At 36.0% G+C, this 17,489-nt stretch overlaps 1 protein-coding gene across 2 annotated transcripts in view; it reads left to right on the top strand.

Moving 5' to 3' along the window:
- LOC142986315 (frequenin-2) overlaps positions 1-17,489 on the top strand; it is a 222,229-nt gene that overhangs the window by 52,490 nt on the left and 152,250 nt on the right. The window lies entirely within an intron of this gene.

The following is a 17,489-nucleotide window of genomic DNA, read 5'->3' as shown; positions in this document are numbered from 1 at the left end:
ATTAAAAAACAGACGTGTTGTAATACCGCCGGTTTCTGAGAAACTTCTATTCAGTAGCGTTAAAACTCATGTAAAAAAACTGTATGAATAGATAAATCACCGCTATATGTGCCTCAGAAACCTTAGTTGTTGTTTTATAACCCTGACGATACTTTATTCTATGTACCTTTTTCATAGCACTGATAGATTACTAACTAACTTGCGTTTTGCGAACACTATGAGGAAAACATAGACAATATAATACACTAACTGATCCGCGCAACTTCGCTTGCGTCACATAAGAGGGAATAGGTATAAATTCCCACGTTTTTGTAACATTTTTCACTGGTACTCTGCTCCTATTGATCATAGCGTGATGATATATAGCCTATAGCCTTCCTCAATAAATAGGCTATCCAAGAGCATAAGACTGAGAGTAGCGCGTTCAAACAAACAAACTCTTCAGCTTTACAATATTAGTATAGATGCGTTACAACATTAAACGTTACAATTCAAATCCCAGAGGGCATGTTAATGCTTTCCACTCAAATGAATCGTTTTCGGCAACTGATGCGGATGCTGATTGTTCAGACTAATCGATAGGAGTTAATATCCAGAAGTTGGCGTAAGTAGTTAATTCAACCGCCGGAATCGAAGCCGGCGCTCGACGTGGCGGCTAATCAGCCGGATCACGTTACATTGGACGCCGATCGCGATATACCGAGCGGGAACACCTGTTTAACTATTTTGATCGTTACTTTATCGACCAATTTGGTTTATTATGGCTTGGAAGTAATAATGTCATTGCTGGTGGGCTTAATTAGTTTAAGATAAGATTTGCAATTTTATAGGCGCGAACGATCAAGGCGAACGTTTCTTCCTGTTTTTACTCTTGAACGATGTTAAAAAACAATAGCAACTTTATGATAACATTAAATGCTTTATTAAAAAGTATAAATCCTAAAGTTGAAACAAATTATTGTATCATACCTTTTCAACATACACATCATCCTCAACTGTGTCTTTGCCGATGATGCATCAAATCATCTTCTCAACATAGTATGTCGATTACGAAAATATGGTTAATTATTTCGCAGACTGAACTCAAACAAAACACAATAGTAAACAGTGTGTTGTCCAGTTTTACTACAAACCACACGTGCATAGTGAAGTATGTAAACTGACATTTAGTATCCCATGAATGAAACACAGGATTTTCAATGATTGCTGTTATTTAACATTCAAATTAGAGATTAAAGCAGTGGCTGGTATACCGTAATTGGTTGATTAAAACGGTTAACAAATACACCTGTACACATTTACAAATATTATGTGTTGGTGGACTGACAGTAAATTGTTGTAATACACGAACTTACCACATCCATACAATCAGTACTATCGAGTGAAAAGTGCTTGACATTTAAATTAATTATTCCATAAAAGAGTTCTTCCGGCATACACTAGAGGCGCTGATTTCTTTTTCATGCAAAATTTTTCTACAGTCTTTTTCTGCAGTTTAAAAGTAAGATAAGCAAGTTTTTTTCTTTAAAAAATAAAAAAAAAAACTAAATATACTTGTTGCAAAATATGATTCGCAATAATCAGTAAGTACTGATTATTAATGTGAAATTTTTGTATGAAAATAAGTATTTTCATACAAATTTTTTTTTTTTTTTTCGTCAGTAAAATGCATCACTGCATGTCCCGCCCCAGGGACCAAAGCGGGGGTCTGTCGGGCTCTCCCGCCGGCTAGGCGTTCCGGCTGCCTTGGGCATACCGACTAAAAACCTGACGGTGTTCCTTCTGCGGTCACCATAACGTGGCCAGGACGCGGTACCTCCGATCGGATACTCCGCGTCCCAGCCGTACTGCTGGAACCTGGAATCCGATGTGTGCTCAAAACATTTTGATATTGACATTTCGAATTAGAATTTCACTACTTCTATTCTGCGAATAGGTACAGCTTTTATAATATAGTCGTAACTTAGACATACTTTTGCATTCCATTTTAATGTTCATACGTGACTATAGATAATTACAGTTATTCTTATCATCATAAACATATTTGGTACGCATATTTAGATTAAACTATTCAGTAATATCATGCTCAAACTTATGCATCATATTATATCGGGACGTGAGCATTTTAATGTAAACTCGTATTAGATATACTTTGATATAATGTTGCATTTCAATGTTAGAGATTATCAAAATGTTTACTTACAGATAAACAAAAAATTATAAACGGTACGCTTTAGCGGGGTTTTCACGAAAACGTATTTTTTAACTGCATTATTTGTCTTTGTTTCGTTACCTTTTGTCTGCATAATGTTGCTGAGCTATTCTAAAAGGTAATGCAGTTATATATCTACTAGCTGACCCGCGCAACTTCGCTTCCGTCACTTAAGAGAATCGTAATTTTCCCAGTTTTTGTAACATTTTTCACTGGTACTCTGCTCCTATTGGTCGTAGCGTGATGATATATATAGCCTATAGCCTTCCTCGATAGATGGGCTATCTAACACTGAATTTTTTTTTAGATCGGATCAGTAGTTCCTAAGATTAGCGTGTTCAAACAAACAAACAAACAGTCAAACAAACAAACTCTTCAGCTTTATAATATTAGTATAAATAGCAGTATAAAACAAGGAAGTGGTACAACATTTCGGGACAAAAATATTTTTCAAAGTCAGCTCCTTATTTTAGTTTATCGTCTTCTTTGAACGCTAGGGACTTGGACGGTATTAAATTTTCGAATTGGATTTTCATTTTGTGGAATTCACTTTTGTGGTATGGGAGAGTAAATTGTTTTATTCGTATACTACAAATCTTGAGTAAAACTTTTTTTAGTTCTTCAACTATATATGAACTAGAGGCCGCCCGCTACTTCGTCCGCGTAAAACCCTTCCTGTGTAAACCCCGATCCCTCGGGAACTCCGGGATAAAAAGCAGCCTATATGTTATTCTTAGTCTTCAGCTACTTATGTACCAAATTTCATCGTAATTGGTTCAGTAGTATTTGCGTTAAAGGGTAACAAACATCCATACATACATACATGCATACATACATACATTCTCAAAAACTTTCACATTTATAAGTAGGATTTGTTTTAAGGCATTGGTTATTTAACGTTTATCAGATTATGCTTCAGGGTTAAACATAAAACATTAACTTTTCTAGCGAAAACGTAAACCAGTTCACATAGAACTTACAAACAAAACGCTCCATTTCAAAAACGAGCATCAAATATGTCAGCGGTAGTTTCAAAGAGTTATTTACTCAACAATTGCTTCAAAGGATGTACTATAAGGCCCATATTTGCTTGGCAAGGATCCTCGCCGCAGTACAAACGACAAGACTAGATATGAATCATGTTAAAGGAAATGTAACGTTCATTGGTACATTTGAGTGTGTACTCTGTACGAATGTAGACTATGAATACTGTAAGAGCTGGTCTTCACCACTCCTGAATAAATAGTGCACCAAACTCTAATGTTGCAAGCCACTGTTACTGTCTATGCATATAGTATTTTACTAAAGAGCCTTGTTTGCTAGGTCCATGGTGAGAGGAAGTATACAAAATTCAGGATTTAAAATATCAGTGACTTGTAGGCTTATGCAGTTGACAGTGGTCTATATACATATATTATATGGTATGCGTATCACATTTCTCATTTATCATGTTGATAACTTAGTATTCGTTAAATCGATAGTCACTATTCAGTACATAGCCTTTTTTGCCGTGTTTAATCACTATAATCTAATATAAGGGAGAAAACAATGTACAGTATAGTGGCTTTTAAATAGTTGTCAATTGAGATACATGATAGCGCTCCTGATAGAGTCACTATATTTTAGAAATACACAGAATTCTTAGTTATAATCTAGATAAACGGTGCACGCCAAGGCTCTTTCCTATCTATCGGACTACAGAACAAAAGATTGGGGACGCGACTTATGAAACTTTGTATTACAAATGACTTTCAGTCTGCATACAAAAATTCAATCCAATTCAGCGCTTACGTCACTGCAGACGTTTTTATCAGTTCGGTTACGCGTGAATTGTCCATAAGGTTTCTCCTACTATAAAAGATCTTTTGATTTCGTCTCTCATAATTATTGCCGGTTATTTACGAGAACCGCCACTGATAATGACGTCCTGTGGTGGCTGCCAATATTTTTATAGATGTTGCTTTTTGTTCTCACTATCAAAATTTTATTGGGCTTTTTTTCTGTTTGATTCTATTTTATGTATTATTTACCCTCCATTTTACTACGACTCTTTATTAATCTTAGTTATAATTTACTTTTAGCTTGTAATTTTTTGTCATTACGGGAGGAGACCCTTGGCCAGCAGTGGGACATTAATGGGTTCATTTTATTTATAGGTTTCAAGCACCTACATATATTTACGTTCGTCAGTTTTTGTCGCCATTTGTACGTCTACATCGTGTATTCCGATAACAAAGCCCACGTACAGCAATTGTATTAAAACAACACATACACAGCGCATACATTTTTAGTTTCACAGCAACACTGTCTGAATTCCCAGTCTCCCAGTCACTGCCCGATATTGTCAAACTTTTCAACAATGAAGCCATCGAACAAAAAACTAACGTAGGTCAACCGCAAAAATGTGTTGAATAGAGCTCTAAAATGTCAACGGCGTGTAAAGCGAGGCTTACAAAATAAATTAAAAATATCTGGATGATCCGGCAAAATCTCTTTGGAACAAAATTAATTCAAGTTTCGACGTTGTGTTCTACTCCACTAATGTGCTCAAGTACAAGGAGCCATTTAAAATTCCTTCACTAATTACCAGTATAGCTCACTGGACGCGTTCAATAAATTCACTACTCTGACAATTTATTTGTCGTGTAACTAGTATTCTGGGGGTACGATATAATATTGCTCAACGCTATGTGCCGTAGATCAAGCATACGTGAACATTGAGTATGGCGCGCGGCGGCGGGCGGCGGCGGGCGGCGGTTTCATGCATGGAACGATTAGGATTTATTGTGTAACCCTCCTGTACCCCGAAATTTCTGGCTGCGTGCCTGAAGACGTACCCACTAAATTAGAGGTCGATAATACCTGCGAGTATCGCGCGCCCCCAGCCATGATCTAAATTATGATAACCCGACACCCCCGTATACATTGTACACGCACTTCATTACTAATATTTCATCAGAATGCAACATATACACGCTGTAGGTGTAGGAACGTGATATTTTTAGACAACACATTATACGCCGCACGATACGTACTCACTCACCCTCGCACTTGCCAAACAAGCTTGTAAATGATGGTGCCAGTAAATTCAATATTGTCGAATTCGACAGCTAACGCAATGAACGCTCGCACCAAAACAAGCGCCCGCCTTGTCTCGACTCAACACGTGTATGAAGCAGGTTAGATAAGCGAATAAAACTCGATATCCTCCCAATGTTTTATTAATAAAGAATTTCAGGTAGATCTTATTTCCTCTTTTTACTGTTACGGCTCGATAATTTAGTACGAGAGGCTGAAAACATTATTAATTTATACGAATAAAAAGAAATTTAGTGTTCATGAGGTATCGTAAAATGTAATGAGATTATGTGGGTTTATATTGTGGCGCGCGGCAGTGGTGAGGGTAGTTGAGAGCCAAATAGTCGTCGTGGGGCAGCCGGCGACCGCTCGTCCGTGCTCCTCTCACGCTTCGCCAACATACTGGCGGACGGCTATTTTTACTGTCCCTAAGCTAACACAAACATTTTAAGAATTTTAAGAAAGATAGCTCGAGATAAACATTGTTCAAGAAAACAAAGTTACATAATAAAAATATTAGCGCCGAGGTAGAGCTCATCTTGGTACCTTAAAACATTTATGTAATTCCCAAGATATATTTTTGAAAGCAATTAAGGAGTTGTCTTTATTTTATTATATAAGGCTTTCTTCGTTGGGATGTAGGCTGGGTTTGGAGGTCAGGTTTGTTTGTTGTTCTGGGTTTTACTAAACTAAAACGACTACTGAATACAATAAACTTTATCAATTTAATAGTTCCTCATATACAGGTATTAGGTTTGATATATTTTATTTTGATCTGTAGCAATTTGTTGAACCTAGTTGCAATAGTATTATGCAAGGAAGTTGGTCTCATGGTTGCAATATCAGGCGGAGTTGGCTCGGAGTTTGTGTGGGCGTCAACGACAGCCAGTGGCCTGGCTTCAAGCCACTTTACTGGCTGTCACTCGCAGCGTCGTGGTCAAACGACTCCCTAACTATCCCTAACCCCAGATTAAACAATATAGAATACAGATCAAATTATTTGTTGACAATATAAATCAACACATAGGCATTAAAATCTGCTGGATTGTGTTTTTACAAGCTTTTGTCAATTTTTATCTGTCTCAATGTTTTTGAGTGTCAATCATATGTATTATCTAAATTAATCATACCTAAATATAACCTGAGGAATCAAAGTATCACCGCATTTGGTAGTCATTTTAATTAATTTTCGTGTTCGAAATCACCCCAATGCAACTTACATTCCATCAGGAAACAGATATAGTTTGTATATAGGTACATATGTATATAGTACTGCTTTGTTTATGTGTAGTTCTTTCGAGTTAATTAATTGCCCCACCAATTCCATACGTCGGAGTGGGCACAAATTCGAAAATTATACAAAAGCCGTGTTAGGGTGAAAATAATAATAGTTGGGGGTGACAATAGCGTTGAATAAATTACTGTGGCCACCCGCTATATGGGTATACTTACCAAAATATACGTGGTTGAGATATTGTCTCTACTTAAACTGGCGTACAAGAGCAATTTATAAAATACGTGTATTTTATAAGGAGGGGTGAAAATAACAATTGTTATCATACAATTTTGTAGGCCTTCGTCTAGTTAAAAAACGATAAAAACCATGTAAAATGAACGGCGACTTTAATCACGTGAGAAGTGTACCGCTAACTAGGAATTACGTATTCCGTCGTCGCAATTGAATTACAGAGTACAATAAGTCAGTTGACAGGATAGCATTAATAGGTATTAGTTCATGGGTCTCGTAGGTAATGTGATTGGTTTCAATTATCGGGCGGCGTGTCACAAGACACGGTGCGAGGCGGCCGAGCCGGTAGACGTGACGCGCGGCGGTGTGCGGCCACGGCGCACCGCGGCACTCTACGGCCTGCCACCCGCACTGACAATGTCACTGACCAACCCACCCTATATTGGTTTGGACTAAATTCGTCCAACTAAATTACACCATTGTTTACTCTATAGTATAACAAAATGGCCTGTAACCGTAACACGAAAAGAAGTAATTTTATTGTGAACAGTCCCTTTTGTGTTTGTAAATTATGGGTGTTTAGGAGTGATCGATGGGCACGCTTAAGTATTTGTAGATCCGTGGTCAGAGCCAATCTGTTTTTGTACGCCACTCTATTACTTGCGAAATTAGGTAATTGAGTGTTAAATGTACACCTAGTGCAATGTTGGAATCGTAACTGATCTCATGTAATTAATATGCAGGCTTCGTAAATTGTGTTGAGAATATCACTTGACACAACGTTAACTAAGATTTGCATAATTATTAATTACGTGAATTAATCGTAGGACAATAGTAACATCTGGCTTTGGTAAGAATAAAATATTCATATATCTACCATTTGTAATAATAAATTGACTTAATTATCTTAAAACAGTTACCTACGGGGTGTTTTGTAGAGAAACTTTATTGGATATTAAATTTCAATGTAGCATGAACACAAATTATCTGATAATGTCCTGTATAATGGGCTATTATGCTGATAGAATATTGCATGAACATTTAGGATAATCCTAGTTGCATTTCTCCGTTAATCGAGTAGGTAAATTACCTAGAAGTACTATCTACTAGTTTGACACCTAAAAATATAATAAATTTAACACATAACTGCCCATGCTTAGTTATTTTGACACTTGCAATTACAAATAGGATAATGTTGTTTTCTTGCCTGCATTGTCCTATTGTTGGGCAAAGGTCTCCCTAAGCTCCTTTATCGGTCTCGATCCCCGGCCATTTTCTGCCAATCAGATATAGTCTAACAACTTAGTAGAGAGCCTTGTCTGCAAGGCTGTTGAAGTTACACAAAATTCAAATGTAGAACATGCGACCCGCAGGCTTATGCAGTTAACGGTGTCCCGTTTGATCCAACAACCATTTAATATGGAAATACTTAAAATTACACTAATCTAAATAAACCGTGCCAAGGCTTTCTACTAAGTCGTCGGCCTATAGGTGTCCAAGTCGTCACGCCATTGTTTTATATTTCTAATCCTTCTGACGGACAAAAAGGGATGTAATACAAAAGCCAGCAGTGTAACGTTACATGGGCAACAATGAACAAAATTAAAACGTTTCTGCTCTTTTTGTTTTATGATTGACGAAATGAACGCACGGTCCCTGCCTCGATGGCAATTATGTGTGTTGACACTGATAAATGAGAACGGGGTTAACTCTGTCCTCAGAAGCCTATATTAACTATATTTATGTACTTAAACGTAAGTGGATGTCCCAGTTATTTGTGTAAATAGTGTAAATCTAAGGCCGAATTTTTCTGTTTATAACTGTGTTTCATTGAAAAAAATTTCGTACAATTGTAGTACTTGCAAAAGGTTAACATAAAACTTCAGTATATAATACATACTTAATATCACGCCTTTTCCCATAGTAGGGAGTGCCCAAGAGCGCCACTTGGTTCTATATTTTCAAACCTTCCCTTGCCTCATCCATACATCTTATCATACCGGACTACAGGTTACGAGTACTACGCACCTAACCTTTTTATGAGTCAAATACAAAAATACATATATACAATACTTGAACAAAATACAAAAGAAATTGTTTCACATTCAATTGGTCTATAGGGTAACATAAACGAGGAAAAAAGTTTAAAAATATTAACTTAAAACCGAATTTTCGAAAAGATAACTAGTCTAGAAACTTTCAAAAGAAATATTCTCATATTGTTGAACTAGCTGTTGTTAACTTTAGTAGTTTCACGTATCATGTAAGTGTCTCTATGTGACCTAAATAAATAAAAGATTAAAGTTGCAAAGAGGCCTCGGGGAGCAGTCGTAGAAATATTGTCTCTAAAACTGCGTGTAAAAAATGCACTACGAAACTTTGGATGGCTCGGGCTATCGTATATTCTATTCATAGAAATACTGAATATAAAGCCTTTGATACTGCAAGGGATGATTAATCTTGCCTATAACATTTCGTACCACAGATATCGGTCTGCAAATCTATGGTCCCAACATTACATTGACAAACTCGCTTCAAAGCGAATATTGGTGAGCTGCAATATCTTGTCAAAGCTGCAAAGACTCAAATTAATCAGCAAATTCAAAGCTAAAGTCTAAAATTTGATTATGAAATGATAAATCTAAAATCTTAGAAATAAAAAGTTAAATTCTACAAAAGTCGGAGCGTTATAAAGAAAAACAAAAGAACTCAAATACACATCCTGCTTATTTATTTCAGTGTAACATAATAAGATAAAAGGCGGAGGTAAACACGAATAAAGTATTTTCTTATTTAAGGAGACAATGAGAACTTATTTAAGCAAGAGGGGCGTGAATCATTAGTTTAGATTCGTCGAGCTGGTCTCTCGAGCCCCTCAGATTATGACTTTCCTACTCATAATTTCATCGTATAGCTCAACTACTTGGTGTATACAAAATATCAAGCTTGTTTTTCCCGAAAGTGTAGGTAGTGGCAGCCCAACTAGCACACAAGCTGCTTATACAGTCGTTATACAGCCTGATAGTTGCATAAGAGTCGTTCAAATGCTGTACAATTCTCTATAAGTTGTATACTAGCTATTTAAAGAACCCTTTAACAGCTAGGCGGGACAGTAGCCGTTTAGTAGGAAACTAATGACTTATAGTGATATATGAGCATGTAATTGCATCGCTAGACAGCCTAGGGAAGTATAACTGAGTTAATGGAATCTTCTATAACACCGTTAACTGTATAAGGGGACTTTAGGAGATAAAGGAGTTTAAACGGAGTTATGCGTTGCGCTTATAGCGCTCAAGAGCGTAAATAAACTTTTTGTAATGCCTTAGGTTCTATAACAGATTTTTTTAGGGCTAGTGTATTACTCATCTATAAAAGAGTTGCGTAGGTCTTTAATAGCGCCTTGAGCGTTATATCAGATATTTATATGGCTTCTGTACGGCAAATAGATGTATAAGGTATCATTCGAAACATTTTTACAGCCATGGGGATTACAGAATTATGTTAAGCACCTAAAGCGCTATAACCGAGTAATATACCTTTATACTAAAGCTTAAAATTATTATCATAATATATTTACATAGGTGCAGTGGTGGTTCAGTCTGTCAACTGTTTTTAAAGAATAAATAAAATATAAATATAAAAATAAAATAAAATAAAATAAAATAAAATAAAATAAAATAAAATAAAATAAAATAAAATAAAATAAAATAAAATAAAATAAAATAAAATAAAATAAAATAAAATAAAATAAAATAAAATAAAATAAAATAAAATAAAATAAAATAAAATAAAATAAAATAAAATAAAATAAAATAAAATAAAATAAAATAAAATAAAATAAAATAAAATAAAATAAAATAAAATAAAATAAAATAAAATAAAATAAAATAAAATAAAATAAAATAAAATAAAATAAAATAAAATAAAATAAAATAAAATAAAATAAAATAAAATAAAATAAAATAAAATAAAATAGAATAAAATAAAATAAAATAAAATAAAATAAAATAAAATAAAATAAAATAAAATAAAATAAAAAGATTTTCAAACTATTTTAATATTCAACGACTGACCCCTAAAAGTACGAGTAAAATGCTGGTGTGCGACAAAAACAATTATATTGAAGCACTCCTATGCCACAACTGCAGAACCTTGAGGTCTACAACAGCAAACACTAGAGCCTTTGTACAGCTTAAGCCGCTAGAGCAGATGTAACCAACTCTGAGAGCTGCTTGATCGAGACGCCATTACAGCATTTGGTAAACATATTTTTTGAGGTTATTACGATCTTTTGAAGATCATATAAATCTATAGCCTGGTAACGTTAACATAATTAAAATCATTTTTTATTACCTATAACCCTAATTACACTATCTGTAACCCTCAAAGTCTTATTTATGTTCAAAATACAATTTTCAAATCCACATATCTATATAATTTTTGCATTTAAAACTGAATATTTTGAGGGCGCATGAAAATATTGACGATAATATACATATATATTGACAGCAAACTGGAACTCGCACTTTCATATCACGTACACAAAGAAATAAAAGCGATAGACTACTTGTTATTTTCATAATCCAATCCGTAAAAATAAAATGTCTCCTCATTTGTCACTGATGATTCATTTTAATACAATATATTTAGTTTACACCATAATAAACCGACTATATTACTAATTTAGAGCGTTAGCATTTATAACCGTTACACAGTAGCGCTAAAATAAGGTAAAGGTGGTATAATCGCGCTGCAAGAGCTTTTTCGAACGCTCGTGGCGCTAACCACCTCTGTAGAACAGCTGGTAAGCGCCACGAAGCTGCGAAAAAGCTCTTGTAGCGCGATTATACCACCTTCATCTTATTTTAGCGCTCCTGTATTACTACTATACTACGTACTATTATAATTACTATTTACGACCACTGTAGATCCAATGTCGAGCTATAAGCTGGACAGTATGGGCCTATTTGACGCTACAAGAGATCTGTAGCCGCTTATGGAACCACTATACTTCTTACTAAGGAGCCTAAGGCGTTATAAAAATCCTTTAACCGGCCATTGTGCAGCTTGTTATAGCGCTTGTGTGCTAGTTGGGAGGTATATGAAAATACGCTCACTTTAGCCATTATTAATGTTAGTCCCATGTAATAGGGAGCAAGCCTATTGCTTTAAACCGGCGTTAACAAACTTCTTACTTCAGTAGTCTGAAACGCTCGCGGCATCGATATAGCTCCGAGCTATACTTCCCAGATTCCTAAACTTATGTTCGCTGCAACCTCTACACATAAAATGTTAACCGATTATCGTGATACCGCTCTTTGCCCGAACCCCTAATGAGGGTGAAAATTTTCATCACGTAAGCTAATGCGGCATGAAAGAGACAACTTGGAATATTGTAATTAAAATACTGGCAGGCGCCGATCGACCCGCCCCGTATCGAGCCACACGCAAGATTACTTGATCGCCGAGTTATTGCTTAATTACATGTTGCTGTCACTAGTTGTTGGCCGAGTTAAAAGACGTTTACTTACTTGTATAATTAGATATTGTCTGATACGGTCGCCGTCAAACAAAGTATATTGTAGGTTGAATATAAGTGGATGGGATCTGAGCTTCTAGGTTAATTGGAGGGGTTAAAAATTACAAAACGTACAGCAAGTGAGCATAAAGTGATTGCGGAGGCGATGTCCGAGCAATTACTCATGCCCGTTTGTTCCACGACAATAATTCAATCGCACAGAAATACGGGTCGTTTTTGTCGCAGTCTTCACGTCTGAACTACGGACGTGACTTTAGACTCCTGGATGCTAATTTCGAAAGCTTTCCGTTGCGATTTCACCCGACTGCTGTTTGCTTTATTTTCTACTTTCATTTCTAAATTATATAATTCCAAATCCAATTCCCATTTCATCGTCGCTCTAAAAAAGTCGTAAACTTATTTTTTTTATAAATTAAGGAATCTTTTCTCTGGGATTTGGAGCAGGGATAAGGGATCGAGTACAATACTCTTTACTTGTGTATCATTTGTTACGTGACATATTAAAAAAAAGGTTTATATCCAAAAGTTGTCTCGCACGAACAGAATTACTCTAAATTCAATACAGAGTTCAAAAAAAAACAAACACATCTCTAGGTATGTACTCCACATGCCTTCGCGGACCCTTCACTGCAGCAATGGTTGTAAAAGTGAATACATTTAAACTTTTTCCCTTACACTTCCACCACAAGCGGAGAGCGAATGAGATGGATGTATGTAATAAACTGACACCCCCGAGTATGGACTTCAAACTTCTGTTTACATATTCAATTGTAACTTGTCTTATCCCAAGTTTTCTTTATTCACTTGACGCCTCCCCTTACTTCACTCGCGACGACAATATCCGGCCAGAGACAATCTGGACAAGATTATAAGTTAGCTGGGCTTTTTGATATCAATCATTCTAATGTCAACCCTCAAGATGGAAACAAACAAAACTTGAGATAAAATTAATAGCAAGTTCAACTTGACGGCAAATAAATCTTTCCGTAACAACTTTGCCGGCGTGAGATGAACGGTCACATGTTTCCCACGACTAATCTATTACGAGTTATAAAGTAACGTACCTATTGCCGTTATATTAGTATTCTCCACTTACACCCAAAATGTTGGCTGAAATTCATTTCTAAACTTCCAATAACTTTGATTGTGAAGCGAATTCCAAGAAAGAACCAGTGAATTTCTCTTGGCAAATATTTAAATTTTACAGAAAGAAAACTTTGCCGCTTACGCAACTGCGTAATCATCACTCGCAAAATATTCATTTTGTATTTTGTTCCGTCTTGCACGTGTGAGGTGGAGACGTTCGTAATTCGGTGCGGTGTGATCTGAAGAGTTATGAGGGTGACAGATCTAACTGACGGATGATGTAGCGACGTGTGAGCCGAGGATCGCGCCGCACTCTCACTTTTGCTCGATAAGAAGATTAGGGACGCCTCCTCATTCCGCGACGGCACCTCCGAGTGCCGGTTCAGTTTTATCATTACCGAGCAACTTCATTATTCACTTTGCTTCCTTGGAAATCGCTCGCGTCGACACCGGAACTTCGTTAGCATTTGTCCGGTAATATTGTTTTTAGGATTGTCGCTCGTCGGTCGTAACTCGAGCTTTGTGCGCCGCCGCTCCCGGAGTGAGCGATTAACGCGATACTAGTTCACTAAAGCCGCGTCGAAACAAAACTTGTGTTTTTATAAAAACATAATCGTAAATTGTGTCGGAGCGCACGCATTTCCCTGCGGGTGCGGATACAATGTTGGGGCTCGACGCCGCCGCCGCCACAAAGTTGAAATCCATGTAAAATCGGTGTAAGCGTTTTAACGTTGCGATTTTATTACACTGAACCTTACTTTTTCTGGTACTTTATAAACGTTTTTTCCACACGTTTAATGCGTTTCTCTTTATTTGGAGGAACCGTTACTTGTACTTTGTATCAGCATTAGCATAAAATGATATATGGTTATAAAGGAAACCGGCTGTAAATGAAAAAGTTTATGATGTTGAAATTTTAATGAGCGGGGACAACGGAAAGGGCTTCGGCGCGGCGTGTAGTGTGTCGACAGGATAATGTAGAGAGAACGCGTAAAAGTATTGTAGCTGAAAGTATTCATTAGTGTGGGATATTCCATTAGGTTGGCGTCGCCCCCTGACGTCATTCGACGCGTCGACCTAACGTTGGAATTGTCCAAAGTTGTGGCACCCTCTCAGTTCACTGGCAAAACTTGACGGTTTATGAGCCACTCGCTAAATTGCCAAGTTTGTCACGGGCATTAATTATTTTTTACGGTGCGTCCATACATCTTGTGTACTCGGCTACGACTTGTACACAATGTGGTAATGACTAACATCAGCGGATGAAAGATCTCTCCACATAATGTACCAAGCGTGTAAACAAATTGTAACGATTATGTTTCTTTCTGAATACAAACATCTAGATAAAATCGAAGAAAATAGATGCCATAAATGGTAAACAAAAATGCTGTAGACACATCGGCGACATTGAAAAGTATGCTTTTGGGGAGATTGAGTATCGCTCTATGTATAAAGATTTCTAAACCCCTTTTCATATAAAATTCTTCTTGTCTTCAACAATAGAACCTCAGTACCTAATCACGATTCTTAGAAGCCACGAGTATGTTCTAGTGATAGGCATTAAAGTAGGTTATGTATTCACAAATGCGTAACAAGAGAATAGATAATTAACTGGGATAAGCTTAATTCTACATGCTTTAGTTCCAACACACAATCCATAAATTATAAATATCGTACCTATATTAGTAAAATTGAACGGTTGGACTTTAAACTGTAACTTACTTTATTCAAATAATCCTTTTCAAGAATTATTAATGCACACGTTCTTGTAAGATGCAATCCTGAAGGCATTGAGAATAGACTTAAAGCGCGGATCGTAGCACGTATTCGTAGCACAGGGGCGTAGCAAGGATTGCGTAGCACGGCGACCGTCTCGGGAAAATACAGTCGCGCATATTTCGTAGCAAAATCCTGCCACGTTATTGCTCAACAAACGAGCCTTCTGAGTTTTATTTCTTCAACAAATTATAAATCACTACACTTTATTAAACAAAGCCTTACTTAAAATATAATATAAAGCTTTGAGATATTCTCAACGCTGTTATTAAAGCAATTTTTGCACTAAATAAAATACCTGGGGCTTCGTACAGGCACCTTAATTTTATCGAGTCAAGAAAAATATTTGTGATAAAAAAGCTTGGAGCAAAATTTCATTTTTAAATGGATGGAAACGAGGGTAGTTTGTAATACATATTTTTTGCACGCGGCACTTAGTCAAAGTCAATACATAGATAGAACGCGGATATTAGAGAGTTGCGAGTGGTCAATATACTGTACTCGTATATATAACGTATAAATTTAATTAATATGGATTGATTCGTAATTTCATAGGAATCATACTAAGCGGCGTTCTTAGGCCTCTGCCTACCCTTATGGGAAGAAGGCTATTTCCTAAGTCTACGAGAATTATTCCTTCACTTAGTACGAACTCATCTTAAACGAATTTCATCTTTGATATCTTAAGGTACAAGATAACACAAAATAGTTGATACTTAAACCCCTATTTCAGTTAGATCGCAACACGCTATCATAGTTAGTAGCATTAAACGTCGTTTTTATAATATAAGCCTTATCTGAAGCCACATCTTAAGTAAACGTTGTGTACTATCATTACGCCTACGGCGTGAGGCTTTCAGTAGGCACTTGGACAGATACATGTGTGTTACTGAAAAGGTATATAACGTAAAGTATTTTAATTTTAAACACATTTTGATAAGGTGTTTTTATGTTAACGTGAGTCCCCATACATTTTCTGCTTCGGTTTCAAGATTTTTTTTAACTCGTTGCGCGTTGTGGTCTGGTTATACACAGCCTTTAATAAGTGGCAAAATTACCAATTAAATGTGGAAATCACCGAATAAGTTCTGACTAGACAAGACGAAGTATGTCATTTTATCTGCAGGAGAATTTTCGGGTTGTAAATGAAAAAGTGCATAAAACTAACCAGTTTTTTTTACAAAATTTATATAAAAAACCGTGAACTACATAAACAGTATCTATAGTTTTATTTCATTCAAATATTACCTAGAAATTCTGCCAAAAAACCAACGTTAAGCCTTCAAGAAAAATAAGATGCGGAAAAACAAGCCACGCTCTGTATATTGTACATAGAGTTCAACATTACACGATCATTCTTTCTTGTGATTACGGCACACAATCGTAAAAAGTCCCATTACCATAGGACTATGCGGAGGCGCCTTCGCATAGCTTGATGCGGAACACTCACTAGCACTCTTGCGTTTTCTTTTATGTATTAAATTTAAAGAAGCTGATACTGAATTTAATAGTGTAAGAAAATCAATGCTAATTAAATTAACATTTTCTTTTCACTTTTGAGAGGCAATCTCTAATTTGCTGTTTTTGGAGTAAGTGTCAAATAAAGCAGATCGAATCATCATAAATAGGTACCATTGTTGGGCAAAGATCTTCGCCGAAATTGAATTTCTCTCTGTCGTAGGCTGTCTTCTGACAATATTAAGAATAATTATTTATATGAAATAAATCTAAATAGGGTCAAAAGTACAGAATTTAATAAGATTGAAAAAATAGTATTTGTCAAGTAAACATCAGATGTTGAACTCACGTAGCATGTAAAGACAACGATATTATTAGTTTGAATAAAAACTGTAGAGGAATTTCTTGAATTTCGGTTAGAGAACTCTCAATCTCTGAATTTACTTAAGAAAAACAAAACAATATGTACTTATAAGAAGTATGGTGTTCTAGAAATCCTGCTACATAAACCATTTTTTTTTACACTTCATTCAAAATAAAATACGACGTGATGAAAATAGCCAGTATAGCTTAATTACCACGACTGAAAGAGGTGTGGATTTTTAACTATATTTTAAATTCTACGAAAAGTAATCTGGTGTATGCATTCGGTATTTTTTTAAACCCCAAATTACTAAAACAAACATACAAATTGCATGTTTTTATCATGATTTCAGAGCATTTCTTCTCAGTAATTTTCCTTTGAAGTAGGTAGTGCTAGGCATAAAAAAATGCTTTTTATGTCTCCCTTATTACAAATATTGGCCTACGTGTTGGACTCAAAGCCTAACCCCTCCCTCATTCCAGGACGAGAACTTTGCCTAGCAGTTAGT

The sequence above is a fragment of the Anticarsia gemmatalis genome, chromosome Z (assembly GCF_050436995.1).
Source record: "Anticarsia gemmatalis isolate Benzon Research Colony breed Stoneville strain chromosome Z, ilAntGemm2 primary, whole genome shotgun sequence".
NCBI classification, from domain to species: domain Eukaryota; kingdom Metazoa; phylum Arthropoda; class Insecta; order Lepidoptera; family Erebidae; genus Anticarsia; species Anticarsia gemmatalis.
The sequence above is the reverse complement of the archived record's forward strand: the minus strand, read 5'-3'. Positions and strand labels throughout refer to the sequence as shown.